Below are 5,785 nucleotides of genomic sequence, written 5' to 3' on the forward strand. Positions count from 1 at the left end.
GGCAGGGCTACGCATTGAGCGATTACAGACCCCGCGTACCTTAAGAGAGTCCCATCTACTCCCGCCGTTTACCCGCGATCGGGTACCTTAAGAGAGTCCAGGTTACTCCCGCCGTTTACCCGCGCCTGGCCACATTAAGACAGGCAGGGCTATGCTGTGAGCGATTACAGCTGCCGGGTACCTTAAGAGAGTCCCATCTACTCCCGCCGTTTACCCGCGATCGGGTACCTTAAGAGAGTCCCATCTACTCCCGCCGTTTACCCGCGCCTGGCCACATTAAGATAGGCAGGGCTACGCATTGAGCGATTACAGACCCCGCGTACCTTAAGAGAGTCCCATCTACTCCCGCCGTTTACACGCGCTCGGGTACCTTAAGAGAGTCCAGGCTACTCCCGCCGTTTACCCGCGCCTGGCCACATTAAGACAGGCAGGGCTATGCTGTGAGCGATTACAGCTGCCGGGTACCTTAAGAGAGTCCCATCTACTCCCGCCGTTTACACGCGCCTGGCCAGAATAAGATTGGCAGGGCTACGCATTGAGCGATTACAGACCCCGCGTACCTTAAGAGAGTCCCATCTACTCCCGCCGTTTACCCGCGATCGGGTACCTTAAGAGAGTCCCATCTACTCCCGCCGTTTACCCGCGATCGGGTACCTTAAGAGAGTCCAGGTTACTCCCGCCGTTTACCCGCGCCTGGCCACATTAAGACAGGCAGGGCTATGCTGTGAGCGATTACAGCTGCCGGGTACCTTAAGAGAGTCCCATCTACTCCCGCCGTTTACCCGCGCCTGGCCACATTAACATAGGCAGGGCTATGCTTTGAGCGATTACAGCTGCCGGGTACCTTAAGAGAGTCCCATCTACTCCCGCCGTTTACACGCGCTCGGGTACCTTAAGAGAGTCCAGGCTACTCCCGCCGTTTACCCGCGCCTGGCCACATTAAGACAGGCAGGGCTATGCTGTGAGCGATTACAGCTGCCGGGTACCTTAAGAGAGTCCCATCTACTCCCGCCGTTTACACGCGCCTGGCCAGAATAAGATTGGCAGGGCTACGCATTGAGCGATTACAGACCCCGCGTACCTTAAGAGAGTCCCATCTACTCCCGCCGTTTACCCGCGATCGGGTACCTTATGAGAGTCCAGGTTACTCCCGCCGTTTACCCGCGCCTGGCCACATTAAGATAGGCAGGGCTACGCATTGAGCGATTACAGACCCCGCGTACCTTAAGAGAGTCCCATCTACTCCCGCCGTTTACCCGCGATCGGGTACCTTAAGAGAGTCCAGGTTACTCCCGCCGTTTACCCGCGCCTGGCCACATTAAGACAGGCAGGGCTATGCTGTGAGCGATTACAGCTGCCGGGTACCTTAAGAGAGTCCCATCTACTCCCGCCGTTTACACGCGCTCGGGTACCTTAAGAGAGTCCAGGCTACTCCCGCCGTTTACCCGCGCCTGGCCACATTAAGACAGGCAGGGCTATGCTGTGAGCGATTACAGCTGCCGGGTACCTTAAGAGAGTCCCATCTACTCCCGCCGTTTACACGCGCCTGGCCAGAATAAGATTGGCAGGGCTACGCATTGAGCGATTACAGACCCCGCGTACCTTAAGAGAGTCCCATCTACTCCCGCCGTTTACCCGCGCCTGGCCACATTAAGATAGGCAGGGCTACGCATTGAGCGATTACAGACCCCGCGTACCTTAAGAGAGTCCCATCTACTCCCGCCGTTTACACGCGCTCGGGTACCTTAAGAGAGTCCAGGCTACTCCCGCCGTTTACACGCGCCTGGCCAGAATAAGATTGGCAGGGCTACGCATTGAGCGATTACAGACCCCGCGTACCTTAAGAGAGTCCCATCTACTCCCGCCGTTTACCCGCGATCGGGTACCTTAAGAGAGTCCCATCTACTCCCGCCGTTTACCCGCGCCTGGCCACATTAAGATAGGCAGGGCTACGCATTGAGCGATTACAGACCCCGCGTACCTTAAGAGAGTCCCATCTACTCCCGCCGTTTACCCGCGATCGGGTACCTTAAGAGAGTCCAGGTTACTCCCGCCGTTTACCCGCGCCTGGCCACATTAAGACAGGCAGGGCTATGCTGTGAGCGATTACAGCTGCCGGGTACCTTAAGAGAGTCCCATCTACTCCCGCCGTTTACCCGCGCCTGGCCACATTAACATAGGCAGGGCTATGCTTTGAGCGATTACAGCTGCCGGGTACCTTAAGAGAGTCCCATCTACTCCCGCCGTTTACACGCGCTCGGGTACCTTAAGAGAGTCCAGGCTACTCCCGCCGTTTACCCGCGCCTGGCCACATTAAGACAGGCAGGCTATGCTGTGAGCAATTACAGCTGCCGGGTACCTTAAGAGAGTCCCATCTACTCCCGCCGTTTACACGCGCCTGGCCAGAAAAAGATTGGCAGGGCTACGCATTGAGCGATTACAGACCCCGCGTACCTTAAGAGAGTCCCATCTACTCCCGCCGTTTACCCGCGATCGGGTACCTTATGAGAGTCCAGGTTACTCCCGCCGTTTACCCGCGCCTGGCCACATTAAGATAGGCAGGGCTACGCATTGAGCGATTACAGACCCCGCGTACCTTAAGAGAGTCCCATCTACTCCCGCCGTTTACCCGCGATCGGGTACCTTAAGAGAGTCCAGGTTACTCCCGCCGTTTACCCGCGCCTGGCCACATTAAGACAGGCAGGGCTATGCTGTGAGCGATTACAGCTGCCGGGTACCTTAAGAGAGTCCCATCTACTCCCGCCGTTTACACGCGCTCGGGTACCTTAAGAGAGTCCAGGCTACTCCCGCCGTTTACCCGCGCCTGGCCACATTAAGACAGGCAGGGCTATGCTGTGAGCGATTACAGCTGCCGGGTACCTTAAGAGAGTCCCATCTACTCCCGCCGTTTACACGCGCCTGGCCAGAATAAGATTGGCAGGGCTACGCATTGAGCGATTACAGACCCCGCGTACCTTAAGAGAGTCCCATCTACTCCCGCCGTTTACCCGCGATCGGGTACCTTAAGAGAGTCCAGGTTACTCCCGCCGTTTACCCGCGCCTGGCCACATTGAGACAGGCAGGGCTATGCTGTGAGCGATTACAGCTGCCGGGTACCTTAAGAGAGACCCATCTACTCCCGCCGTTTACCCGCGATCGGGTACCTTAAGAGAGTCCAGGTTACTCCCGCCGTTTACCCGCGCCTGGCCACATTAAGATAGGCAGGGCTATGCTATGATCGATTATAGCTGCCGGGTACCTTAAGAGAGTCCAGGTTACTCCCGCCGTTTACCCGCGCCTGGCCACATTAAGACAGGCAGGGCTATGCTGTGAGCGATTACAGCTGCCGGGTACCTTAAGAGAGACCCATCTACTCCCGCCGTTTACCCGCGATCGGGTACCTTAAGAGAGTCCAGGTTACTCCCGCCGTTTACCCGCGCCTGGCCACATTAAGATAGGCAGGGCTATGCTATGATCGATTATAGCTGCCGGGTACCTTAAGAGAGTCCAGGTTACTCCCGCCGTTTACCCGCGCCTGGCCACATTAAGATAGGCAGGGCTATGCTATGAGCGATTATAGCTGCCGGGTACCTTAAGAGAGTCCCATCTACTCCCGCCGTTTACACGCGCTCGGGTACCTTAAGAGAGTCCAGGCTACTCCCGCCGTTTACCCGCGCCTGGCCACATTAAGACAGGCAGGGCTATGCTGTGAGCGATTACAGCTGCCGGGTACCTGAAGAGAGTCCCATCTACTCCCGCCGTTTACCCGCGATCGGGTACCTTAAGAGAGTCCAGGTTACTCCCGCCGTTTACCCGCGCCTGGCCACATTAAGATAGGCAGGGCTACGCATTGAGCGATTACAGACCCCGCGTACCTTAAGAGAGTCCCATCTACTCCCGCCGTTTACCCGCGATCGGGTACCTTAAGAGAGTCCAGGTTACTCCCGCCGTTTACCCGCGCCTGGCCACATTAAGACAGGCAGGGCTATGCTGTGAGCGATTACAGCTGCCGGGTACCTTAAGAGAGTCCCATCTACTCCCGCCGTTTACACGCGCTCGGGTACCTTAAGAGAGTCCAGGCTACTCCCGCCGTTTACCCGCGCCTGGCCACATTAAGACAGGCAGGGCTATGCTGTGAGCGATTACAGCTGCCGGGTACCTTAAGAGAGTCCCATCTACTCCCGCCGTTTACACGCGCCTGGCCAGAATAAGATTGGCAGGGCTACGCATTGAGCGATTACAGACCCCGCGTACCTTAAGAGAGTCCCATCTACTCCCGCCGTTTACCCGCGATCGGGTACCTTAAGAGAGTCCAGGTTACTCCCGCCGTTTACCCGCGCCTGGCCACATTAAGACAGGCAGGGCTATGCTGTGAGCGATTACAGCTGCCGGGTACCTTAAGAGAGTCCCATCTACTCCCGCCGTTTACCCGCGCCTGGCCACATTAACATAGGCAGGGCTATGCTTTGAGCGATTACAGCTGCCGGGTACCTTAAGAGAGTCCCATCTACTCCCGCCGTTTACACGCGCTCGGGTACCTTAAGAGAGTCCAGGCTACTCCCGCCGTTTACCCGCGCCTGGCCACATTAAGACAGGCAGGGCTATGCTGTGAGCGATTACAGCTGCCGGGTACCTTAAGAGAGTCCCATCTACTCCCGCCGTTTACACGCGCCTGGCCAGAATAAGATTGGCAGGGCTACGCATTGAGCGATTACAGACCCCGCGTACCTTAAGAGAGTCCCATCTACTCCCGCCGTTTACCCGCGATCGGGTACCTTATGAGAGTCCAGGTTACTCCCGCCGTTTACCCGCGCCTGGCCACATTAAGATAGGCAGGGCTACGCATTGAGCGATTACAGACCCCGCGTACCTTAAGAGAGTCCCATCTACTCCCGCCGTTTACCCGCGATCGGGTACCTTAAGAGAGTCCAGGTTACTCCCGCCGTTTACCCGCGCCTGGCCACATTAAGACAGGCAGGGCTATGCTGTGAGCGATTACAGCTGCCGGGTACCTTAAGAGAGTCCCATCTACTCCCGCCGTTTACACGCGCTCGGGTACCTTAAGAGAGTCCAGGCTACTCCCGCCGTTTACCCGCGCCTGGCCACATTAAGACAGGCAGGGCTATGCTGTGAGCGATTACAGCTGCCGGGTACCTTAAGAGAGTCCCATCTACTCCCGCCGTTTACACGCGCCTGGCCAGAATAAGATTGGCAGGGCTACGCATTGAGCGATTACAGACCCCGCGTACCTTAAGAGAGTCCCATCTACTCCCGCCGTTTACCCGCGATCGGGTACCTTAAGAGAGTCCAGGTTACTCCCGCCGTTTACCCGCGCCTGGCCACATTAAGACAGGCAGGGCTATGCTGTGAGCGATTACAGCTGCCGGGTACCTTAAGAGAGACCCATCTACTCCCGCCGTTTACCCGCGATCGGGTACCTTAAGAGAGTCCAGGTTACTCCCGCCGTTTACCCGCGCCTGGCCACATTAAGATAGGCAGGGCTATGCTATGATCGATTATAGCTGCCGGGTACCTTAAGAGAGTCCAGGTTACTCCCGCCGTTTACCCGCGCCTGGCCACATTAAGATAGGCAGGGCTATGCTATGAGCGATTATAGCTGCCGGGTACCTTAAGAGAGTCCCATCTACTCCCGCCGTTTACACGCGCTCGGGTACCTTAAGAGAGTCCAGGCTACTCCCGCCGTTTACCCGCGCCTGGCCACATTAAGACAGGCAGGGCTATGCTGTGAGCGATTACAGCTGCCGGGTACCTGAAGAGAGTCCCA

This window comes from Anabrus simplex, unplaced genomic scaffold (assembly GCF_040414725.1).
Source record: "Anabrus simplex isolate iqAnaSimp1 unplaced genomic scaffold, ASM4041472v1 ctg00000136.1, whole genome shotgun sequence".
NCBI classification, from domain to species: domain Eukaryota; kingdom Metazoa; phylum Arthropoda; class Insecta; order Orthoptera; family Tettigoniidae; genus Anabrus; species Anabrus simplex.